Here is a 12,298-nt window from a genome sequence, read left to right as displayed (position 1 = left end):
TATTTACCTCCTTCCAGAACATCTTTTTATTCTCCCTAAAATTTAATGATACTCTCTCACCCCAACTCTCATTTGCCCTCTTTTTCACCTCTTGCACCTTTCTCTTGACCTCCTGTCTCTTTCTTTTATACATCTCCCACTCAATTGCAGTTTTTCCCTGTAAAAATCGTCCAAATGCCTCTCTTCTCTGTCACTAATAATCTTACTTCTTCATCCCACCACTCACTACCCTTTCTAAATCAACCCACCTCCCACTCTTTTCATGCTACAAGCATCTTTTGCGCAATCCATCACTGATTCTCTAAATACATCCCATTCCTCCCCCACTCCCCTTACTTCCATTGTTCTCACCTTTTTCCATTCTGTACTCAGTCTCTCCTGGTACTTCCTCACACAAGCAGTGATGGCTTGTGCAAAAGATGCTTGTGGCATGGGAGGTGGGCAGATTAGAAAGGGTAGTGAGTGGTGGGAGAAAGGTAAGATTATTAGTGAGAGAAAAGAGAGAGACATTTGGACGATTTTTGCAGGGAAATAGTGCAAATGACTGGGAGATGTATAAAAGAAAGAGGTAGGTCAAGAGGAACGTGCAAGCGGTGAAAAAGAGGGCAAATGAGAGTTGGGGTGAGAGAGTATCATTAGATTTTAGGGAGAATAAAAAGATGTTTTGGAAGGAGGTAAATAAAATGCGTAAGGCATGAGAACAAATGGGAACATCGTTGAAGGGGGCTAATGGGGAGGTAATAACAAGTAGTGGTGATGTGAGATGGAGTGAATATTTTGAAGGTTTGCTGGATGTGTTAGATGATAAGAGTGGCAGATATAGGGTGTTTTGGTCGAGGTGGTGTGAGAAGTGAGAGGGTCAGGGAGAATGATTTGGTAAACAGAGAAGAGGTTGTGTAAGATGAAAGCTGGCAAGGTGGTGGGTTTGGATGGTATTGCAGCGAAATTTATTAAAAAAGGGGGTGAGTGTGTTGTTGACTGGTTGGTGAGGATATTCAATGTATGTATGGCTCATGGTGAAGTGCCTGAGGAGTGGCAGAATGCATGCATAGTGCCATTGTACAAAGGCAAAGGGGATAAAGGTGAGTGTTCAATTTACAGAGGTATAAGTTTGTTGAGTATTCCTGGGAATTTATATGGGAGGGTATTGATTGAGAGGATGAAAGTACGTCCAGAGCATCAGATTGGGGAAGAGCAGTGTGGTTTCAGAAGTGGTAGCCTACCAACCACTGATAAATACCACCTTGGAGGATAAAAGTGGGTATGTTTGAAGGTACAGTAGTCCTAACAACGTTGTAGGGATGCAAGACATGGGCTACAGATGAGATGTGTGGAGAAAGGTGAATTTGTTGGAAATGAAATATTTAAGGACAATACACAGTGTCAGATGGTTTTATTGAATAAGTAATAAAAGGGTAAGACAGTTGTGTGGCAATGAAAAGAGTTGAGGGAGAGCTGAAGAGTGTGTGCTGAAATGGTTGGAAGATACAGAGAGAATGAGTGAAGAAAGGATGACAAAGAGGATATATGTGTAAGTGGAGGGGACAAGACGAGGAGCCAAAATTGGAGATAGAAAGATGGGAGTACAAAGATTTTGATTGCTTTGGGACTGAGAATGCTGGAGGATGAAAGACATGAATGGGACAGTGAACTGGAACAATATGGTGTACACTGTATAAGCAGCATCAAACATTCAACACTGTATCACACAACTTGAACAGTGGCTCACCTAGAACAGATTTTTTGCATCTCCATAGTCACCCATTTCACTTCCGACACAAATCCAACACATGACACTTCTGACACAATCACCTGGAACAGGCAGTTGCTCCAGCTCAACAAACTTCCAAATATTCTTGGCATCACAAATGACATACATGACACTCAGTCTCCATACTACAAACATCAAAATAAAATCAACAAACTAAATGCCCTCATAAAACTTACTGGTACCAGATTGGAGCAAGAAGAATCCCTTAGTATCCTTCACAAACACTTCATTTGTTTCACCCCATAGTGATCCACCCCATCCAAAGCAAATATAATGCTGCAAACCACACAAAACAGCTTTCAAAACTATCACTGGCTAAGTGGCAACAACAAACACACACTACCTACACAATGTAACAAGATCTTCTCAATACCATCCCAACTCAGTGTGCTTGGCACTCGGTTCTTTGTAACAGCATTAGACCCTATCCTTGTGAACTATTCCATAACTACCCACCACCCAAAAGAAGGAATAAAAAGTTTACCCCTGCTTCACAATTCAACAATATGTACTCTCCAGCAAAGACACCACTGTCAAAACTTATACATGCTGAAATGAGCTAACAAGAACTAAACAACCACCCTTCCAACTTAATTGTAAATCCACTTCACTGGAAATAACTCATCTGAATCCACACTCCCATTGACACATATGAGGTCCACTTTTTCATCTACTCAGGACACCATCCATCTTTACAACATTACACATACAGACTGAATATTTCCTTAAGACCACTCATGCTTGAGATGCAACTTCTCTCTTGAGGATATGGAACTTTTACCACTAAATTGTTGTAGATTCACCTCACTCAGACTTAAAACACATCATCACACTCATGGTCCAGTTCAATGGGCATAGTTGACTTTCTAAACACTGCAGGTGCTCCATAAAAGTTTTTTTGGAAGGAAGATAAAAGTAAATCTTTTGCCACTTCCCATGTTAGCAAGGTAGTGCCAGGAACACAAAAAAAGAAGCCTCATTCACTCACATCTGTTCTCTAGCTATCGTGTAATGCACAAAAACTAAGCCCACCATTAACAACCAGACTTCAGCTGCTTCATATGCCCTGGTTCAATCCATCAACAGCATATTGCCACCTGTATACCACATCATTCCAATTCATCCTATGATGTGGACATCTTTCACCCTCCTGCATGTTCAAGCACCAAGCACTTAAAATCTTTTTCAACCCATCCTTCCATTTCCAATTTGATCTCCCCCCTCTCCTTGTCCCTTCCATTTTCTCCTAAGATGTTGTTTCCTTGTGTCCAAAACATTTTAGTACACCCCCTTCAGCTCTCTCAACCATGCTCTTCCTATTATCAAACCTCTCTTTTACCCTATTATTGCTTACTTGATCAAACCTCCTCACATCACGTACTGTTTTCAAACATTTATTTCCCAAATATGCACCCTCCTCTGTACATTCTTATCTATAATGTAAGCCTGACATTCATACAATATTGTTGGAACTGTTATGCCCTCAACAATACCCATTTTTGCCCTCCCAGATAAAGATCTCTCTTTCCACACATTCCTAAATGCTCCAAAAACATTCATCCCCTCAACCACTGTATGACTCGCCTCTGCATTAGTGGTTCCATTTGCTGCCACGTCATTTCCAGGTATCTAAAACACTCCACTTCCTCCAAGGTTTCTCCATTCAAACTAACACCCCGACTTAACTGTCTCTGTGCACTGCTAAACATAACAACCTTGTTTTGTTCACATTTACTCTCAACTTCCTCCTTTCACATACTCCCAAACTCAGACATCAACTTCTGCTGTTTCTCTCAAATCTGCTTCCAGTGCTGTGTCATCAGCAAATAACAAGTGAGTCGCTTCCTAAGGCCCCTTGCCACACCATAAACAGATTAAATTGCCATGGTGACATCAAACACCACTACCACAGATCAACCTTCACCTAGAACAACTCATCCTCTTCTTAACTTACTCATACACTTGCCTTACTTTCTTGAAAGAAATTTTGCACTGCTTCTAATAGCTTTCCTCCAACACCATATATTCCTAACACCTTCCATAATGTTCTTTCTCCAGATTTGTAAATGCCACATACATATCTATCTGTTTCTCTATTTCTCACATATTCATTAAAGCAAGCATCTGATCTACACATCTCCCACTCAATTGCAGTTTTTTCCCTGTAAAAATCGTCCAAATGCCCTCTCTTCTCTGTCACTAATAATCTTACTTCTTCATCCCACCACTCACTACCCTTTCTAAATCAACCCACCTCCCACTCTTTTCATGCTACAAGCATCTTTTGCGCAATCCATCACTGATTCTCTAAATACATCCCATTCCTCCCCCACTCCCCTTACTTCCATTGTTCTCACCTTTTTCCATTCTGTACTCAGTCTCTCCTGGTACTTCCTCACACAAGCAGTGATGGCTTGTGCAAAAGATGCTTGTGGCATGGGAGGTGGGCAGATTAGAAAGGGTAGTGAGTGGTGGGAGAAAGGTAAGATTATTAGTGAGAGAAAAGAGAGAGACATTTGGACGATTTTTGCAGGGAAATAGTGCAAATGACTGGGAGATGTATAAAAGAAAGAGGTAGGTCAAGAGGAACGTGCAAGCGGTGAAAAAGAGGGCAAATGAGAGTTGGGGGTGAGAGAGTATCATTAGATTTTAGGGAGAATAAAAAGATGTTTTGGAAGGAGGTAAATAAAATGCGTAAGGCATGAGAACAAATGGGAACATCGTTGAAGGGGGCTAATGGGGAGGTAATAACAAGTAGTGGTGATGTGAGATGGAGTGAATATTTTGAAGGTTTGCTGGATGTGTTAGATGATAAGAGTGGCAGATATAGGGTGTTTTGGTCGAGGTGGTGTGAGAAGTGAGAGGGTCAGGGAGAATGATTTGGTAAACAGAGAAGAGGTTGTGTAAGATGAAAGCTGGCAAGGTGGTGGGTTTGGATGGTATTGCAGCGAAATTTATTAAAAAAGGGGGTGAGTGTGTTGTTGACTGGTTGGTGAGGATATTCAATGTATGTATGGCTCATGGTGAAGTGCCTGAGGAGTGGCAGAATGCATGCATAGTGCCATTGTACAAAGGCAAAGGGGATAAAGGTGAGTGTTCAATTTACAGAGGTATAAGTTTGTTGAGTATTCCTGGGAATTTATATGGGAGGGTATTGATTGAGAGGATGAAAGTACGTCCAGAGCATCAGATTGGGGAAGAGCAGTGTGGTTTCAGAAGTGGTAGCCTACCAACCACTGATAAATACCACCTTGGAGGATAAAAGTGGGTATGTTTGAAGGTACAGTAGTCCTAACAACGTTGTAGGGATGCAAGACATGGGCTACAGATGAGATGTGTGGAGAAAGGTGAATTTGTTGGAAATGAAATATTTAAGGACAATACACAGTGTCAGATGGTTTTATTGAATAAGTAATAAAAGGGTAAGACAGTTGTGTGGCAATGAAAAGAGTTGAGGGAGAGCTGAAGAGTGTGTGCTGAAATGGTTGGAAGATACAGAGAGAATGAGTGAAGAAAGGATGACAAAGAGGATATATGTGTAAGTGGAGGGGACAAGACGAGGAGCCAAAATTGGAGATAGAAAGATGGGAGTACAAAGATTTTGATTGCTTTGGGACTGAGAATGCTGGAGGATGAAAGACATGAATGGGACAGTGAACTGGAACAATATGGTGTACACTGTATAAGCAGCATCAAACATTCAACACTGTATCACACAACTTGAACAGTGGCTCACCTAGAACAGATTTTTTGCATCTCCATAGTCACCCATTTCACTTCCGACACAAATCCAACACATGACACTTCTGACACAATCACCTGGAACAGGCAGTTGCTCCAGCTCAACAAACTTCCAAATATTCTTGGCATCACAAATGACATACATGACACTCAGTCTCCATACTACAAACATCAAAATAAAATCAACAAACTAAATGCCCTCATAAAACTTACTGGTACCAGATTGGAGCAAGAAGAATCCCTTAGTATCCTTCACAAACACTTCATTTGTTTCACCCCATAGTGATCCACCCCATCCAAAGCAAATATAATGCTGCAAACCACACAAAACAGCTTTCAAAACTATCACTGGCTAAGTGGCAACAACAAACACACACTACCTACACAATGTAACAAGATCTTCTCAATACCATCCCAACTCAGTGTGCTTGGCACTCGGTTCTTTGTAACAGCATTAGACCCTATCCTTGTGAACTATTCCATAACTACCCACCACCCAAAAGAAGGAATAAAAAGTTTACCCCTGCTTCACAATTCAACAATATGTACTCTCCAGCAAAGACACCACTGTCAAAACTTATACATGCTGAAATGAGCTAACAAGAACTAAACAACCACCCTTCCAACTTAATTGTAAATCCACTTCACTGGAAATAACTCATCTGAATCCACACTCCCATTGACACATATGAGGTCCACTTTTTCATCTACTCAGGACACCATCCATCTTTACAACATTACACATACAGACTGAATATTTCCTTAAGACCACTCATGCTTGAGATGCAACTTCTCTCTTGAGGATATGGAACTTTTACCACTAAATTGTTGTAGATTCACCTCACTCAGACTTAAAACACATCATCACACTCATGGTCCAGTTCAATGGGCATAGTTGACTTTCTAAACACTGCAGGTGCTCCATAAAAGTTTTTTTGGAAGGAAGATAAAAGTAAATCTTTTGCCACTTCCCATGTTAGCAAGGTAGTGCCAGGAACACAAAAAAAGAAGCCTCATTCACTCACATCTGTTCTCTAGCTATCGTGTAATGCACAAAAACTAAGCCCACCATTAACAACCAGACTTCAGCTGCTTCATATGCCCTGGTTCAATCCATCAACAGCATATTGCCACCTGTATACCACATCATTCCAATTCATCCTATGATGTGGACATCTTTCACCCTCCTGCATGTTCAAGCACCAAGCACTTAAAATCTTTTTCAACCCATCCTTCCATTTCCAATTTGATCTCCCCCCTCTCCTTGTCCCTTCCATTTTCTCCTAAGATGTTGTTTCCTTGTGTCCAAAACATTTTAGTACACCCCCTTCAGCTCTCTCAACCATGCTCTTCCTATTATCAAACCTCTCTTTTACCCTATTATTGCTTACTTGATCAAACCTCCTCACATCACGTACTGTTTTCAAACATTTATTTCCCAAATATGCACCCTCCTCTGTACATTCTTATCTATAATGTAAGCCTGACATTCATACAATATTGTTGGAACTGTTATGCCCTCAACAATACCCATTTTTGCCCTCCCAGATAAAGATCTCTCTTTCCACACATTCCTAAATGCTCCAAAAACATTCATCCCCTCAACCACTGTATGACTCGCCTCTGCATTAGTGGTTCCATTTGCTGCCACGTCATTTCCAGGTATCTAAAACACTCCACTTCCTCCAAGGTTTCTCCATTCAAACTAACACCCCGACTTAACTGTCTCTGTGCACTGCTAAACATAACAACCTTGTTTTGTTCACATTTACTCTCAACTTCCTCCTTTCACATACTCCCAAACTCAGACATCAACTTCTGCTGTTTCTCTCAAATCTGCTTCCAGTGCTGTGTCATCAGCAAATAACAAGTGAGTCGCTTCCTAAGGCCCCTTGCCACACCATAAACAGATTAAATTGCCATGGTGACATCAAACACCACTACCACAGATCAACCTTCACCTAGAACAACTCATCCTCTTCTTAACTTACTCATACACTTGCCTTACTTTCTTGAAAGAAATTTTGCACTGCTTCTAATAGCTTTCCTCCAACACCATATATTCCTAACACCTTCCATAATGTTCTTTCTCCAGATTTGTAAATGCCACATACATATCTATCTGTTTCTCTATTTCTCACATATTCATTAAAGCAAGCATCTGATCTACACATCTTCTACCACTCCTACATTGTTCCTTCACAGTTTGATGCTCTGTACATGCCTTCATCCTCTCAATTACAAATCTCCCGTACAACTTACCAGGTACTCAGCAAACTTTTACCATTGTAATTCAAACATTCAAGATAGTCCCCCTTGCCTTTATACAATGGGATTATATATTTGCATCTTATGTATATTAACCGATTCAAAAATAAATGAAATGTCTGGATTTTTTTTCATTTTCCCGTGTATATTTGAGAAATGTGTGAATAAGATTTTTACAAAAATGTTCGTCAATACTCCCACATATATTCATGAGAAAATGGTATTAAGGCAATAACTTCCTTGTACAGTACTCAAAACTGTAAAAGCTTGTCACCAGTGTGTAAAACTAGAAGGAAAGCACAGTATTTTCATTAAAAAGGAAAATATTCAGGAAATGTGACAAAACTGAAAATTCTAATGGTTAATTTCCATGGCAGAAGTAACAATGGCTTCGGAATACATCTAACTAAAATCAATGAAGAATCTATTCCTCATTACATCTGCTGAAGCTGTGATGAGTATGTCTATTACCTTTAACTGCATCTCCAACTATATGATCTTTACATTTGTTCACCATTTCCTGCATTATTGAGGTAGCACCATGTAAAGATGAAGAAAGGCCTTATTTCTCAAATCCGTTCTCTAGCTTTCAGGTGTAATGCACTAAAACTGCAGCATCCTCATCCTACAGAACTTTACATGATTCTCCTGGCTGCTTCATATATCCTGGTTCAATTGATTAACAGCAAGTCAACCCCTGGATACCACACTGTTGGAATGCAGTCCATCACATGCATGCCTTTCACTCTCCTGCATGTTCAGGCCCTGAGCACTCAAAATCTGTTTCATTCCATCCTTCCATCTTCACTTTGGTCTCCCTTCTCACCTATCCTAACATGGCTCCATTTGCTGCCACGTCCTTTCCCAGATATCTAAAACACTTCACCTCCTCCAATTTTTCATTATTCAAACTCATCCCAATTGACTTGTCTCTCTGCTCTGCTAAACATAACCTTGCTTTTATTCACATATAGTCTCAACTTTCTCCTTTCGTGCACACTTCCAAACTCAAACACCAACTGCAGTTTCGCACTTGAATCTGTCATCAGCAAAAAACAGCTGACTCACTTTGTAGACACCCCACCCACTACAGACTGCATACCTGCCCCTCTCCAAGGCCCTTGCAGTTACCTCCCTCACCAGCCCATCCATACACAAATTTAACAACCATGGTGACAAAACACACCCCTGCCACAGACCATCCTGCACCAGTAATCACACCCTCCTCTCTACCTACCTGCACACGTGCCTTACACTCTTGATAAAAAGTTCCCACTACTATTAATAGGTTTCTTCCCACACCTCATACTCATAACACCTTCCTTAAAAAATACCCTATGGCATGCTTTCTCTAAATCAATAAATCCCACAACCATTTCTTCTGTTTCTCCAAGTATTTCTCTCACATTTTTCAAAGCAAACATCTGATACACAAATTCATTATCACTCTCAAAACAAGTATTTCTCTCACATTTTTCAAAGCAAACATCTGATACACACATTCTTTATCACTCCCAAAACCACATTGTTCTTTCCTAATCTTATGTTCTTTACATACCACCACCCTATTAATTACCAATATCACAAATAATTTACCAGGCACACTTAACAAACATACAACTCTGTAATTCAAACAATCACTTTTATCCACCTGTTTTTATACAAATGCCAATCCTCAGGAACCTCGCCATGATCCACACATCCACTGATAATCCTAACCAACTACTAAACAACTAAGTCACCCCCTTTCTTAAGAAATTCATCTGAAATACCATCCACTCTAGCTACCTTGCCACATTTCAACTCACAAGACTTTCACCACCTCTTCTCTCATCACTAAATAACATGCCATGACTCTCACTTTGCATACCACCTGAACCCAAACATCTGACATCTGGCACTCTATCATCAAATGCATTCAACAATCCTTCAAAGTACTCACTCAGTGACTTGACCTCATCACTGCCTGTTACTACTTCCCCATTTTGAGTCCTACATTGATGTTCCCATTTGTTCTCTTGCTTTTCTCACATCATTAAACTCCTTCCAAAACATCTTATTCTACCTAAAGTTTGCTGATGTTCATTCATCCCAACTCATTTACCCTTTTTTTTCATCACTTGCCACTGTCTCATACATCTCTCAATTATTTGCTCTCCTTCCCTGTCAGTACTGACCATACTCCTATCTCTTATTCTTATACATTAATTTCATACTTGTTCACCATTACCCACATTAGCAGTGTCAAGAAAGAAGAAAGGCACCATTCACTCATCCATTCTCAAGCTGTTGTGTAAAGCATCAAAATCACCATCCCCTTTCCAAACCAGGCCCCACATGCCTTTCTGTCTTCCCCTGGTTGATTCAAGTACCCCCTGAATACCACACTACCCCAATTCATTCATGCTTTTCACCTTCCTGCATGTTCAGGAACCAGGCATCCAAAATATTTTTCACTCCATCCTTCCACCCCCTATTTGGTCATCCCCTTCTTCACGTCCCCTCCACTTCTGACACATATAATCCTCTATGCCAACCTCTTCCAACAAATTTTCTCCTCATGTCCAAACCACTTTAGGACACCCTCTTCAGCCCTCTCAACCTCACTCTGTCTCTTACCCTGTTATTACTTACTCAACCAAACCAACTCACTCTACATATTGTCCTCAAACATTTTATTTCCAACACATCCATCCTCCTCCGTACATCATTATCTGTAGTCCATGCCTCACATCCGTACAACATCGTTGGGGCTACTATATCTTCAAACATACCAATTTTTACCCTCTCAGATAACCTCTTTCCACATATTCTTCAATGCTCAGAGAAAGTTTGCCCTCTCATCCAACCTATGACTCACTTCTGCTTCCATGGTTCCATTTGCTGCCATGTCCACTCCCCGGTAACTAAAACACTTCACTTTCTCCCAATTTTCTCTACTTAACCTCACACTACAAGTACCCTGTCCCTCTCCCTTGCTAAACCTCATAACCTTGCTTTTATTCACATTTACTCTCAACTTCCTCCTTTCACACACTCCAAACTCAGTCTCCAACTCCTGCAGGTTCTCACTCGAAACTACCACCAGTACTAACCCACTTCCCAGGCGTTCATTCCCTGGAGACTTGCCCCTCTCTCCATCTCATCACCCCAACCATAAAAACATTAAATAGACATGATATCACACACCCTGCAGACCAACCTCCTCTTGGATCCACTTGCTCTCCTCTCTTCCTACTCATACATATGCTGTACAACCACAATGAAGACTTTTCTACTTGCAGTTTTTATCGCACATCATATAATCGGAATTAAGACCCAAAAGGTATTTTTATCAGTCCTATCATATGCTTTCTCCAGATCTCTTTTTTTCAAGTTTTTTCACAAACATTCTTTAAAGCAAACATCTGATTCAAACATCCTCTACCATTCCTGACACCACACTGTTCCTCCCTAGTCTGATGTTCTGTACGTGCCTTCAACCAGTACAATTTACCAGGTATACTCAACAAACTTATTCCACTGTAGTCTGAACACACCTTTATCCCCTTTGCCTTTATACAACAACACTATACATGCTTTCTGCTGACCCTCAGACTATTCACCATGATCCATACATCAAAAATTCTTACAAACCAATCAACAAAACAGTCACACCCTTTCTTAAGAAATTCATCCACTCCAGCTGCCTTGCCACATTTTCATCTTACATAAGGCTTTCATCAGCTCATCTCTTCAAATAACCAAACTCCATGACTCTCCCTTAGCTTACCAACACAAAACAAAAATCATTCATCCACCCTATCATCAAACACATTCAATGTTCATTCAAAATATACCCCCTGGGGTAGGGGAGAAAGAATTCCATCTCCACATTCCCTGTTTTTTGTAGAAGGTGACTAAAGGGTGAGTAGCGGAGGCATTGGAAACCCTCCCCTTCTAGTACTTCAGTTTCTAAAAGAAGGAACAGGAAGGAGCAAGGCAGGGAGTGCTCATCCTCAAAACTCAGCCTGGGATGCCTAAATGTGTGTAGATGTTACCAAGACGAGAAGAGAGGAGGGAAAGGTAGTAAGTTTGAGGAAAGAAACAAGAATATTCTGGCTCTGAGTGAAAAAAACATGGAGGTGTGGTGTACTTTGCAAGTCCACTGCACGTGGTGATGGATGTGGAGGTTTGGTGTTAAGTACTCTCCCAGTCTGCTGCACGTGGTGGTGATGGCAATGCTGTGATGTACTCTCCAAGCCCACTGCATGTGGTGGTGATGGTGATGCTGTGATGTACTCTCCCAATCTGCTGCACGTGGTGGTGGTGGGGATTCTGTGATGTACTCTACCAGTCCACTGCACATGGTGTTGGTGAGGATGTTTTGATGTACTCTCCCAGTCTGCTGCATGTGGTGGTGGTGAGGATGCTCTGATGTACTCTCCCAGTCTGCTGCACATGGTAATGGAGGTGGTTTGGTTTTATGTACTCCCAGTCCACTGCACATGGTGGTGATGACGCTATGATGTACCCTCC

Source organism: Panulirus ornatus, chromosome 53 (assembly GCF_036320965.1).
Source record: "Panulirus ornatus isolate Po-2019 chromosome 53, ASM3632096v1, whole genome shotgun sequence".
In the NCBI taxonomy this organism is placed as follows: domain Eukaryota; kingdom Metazoa; phylum Arthropoda; class Malacostraca; order Decapoda; family Palinuridae; genus Panulirus; species Panulirus ornatus.
The sequence above is the reverse complement of the archived record's forward strand: the minus strand, read 5'-3'. Positions refer to the sequence as shown.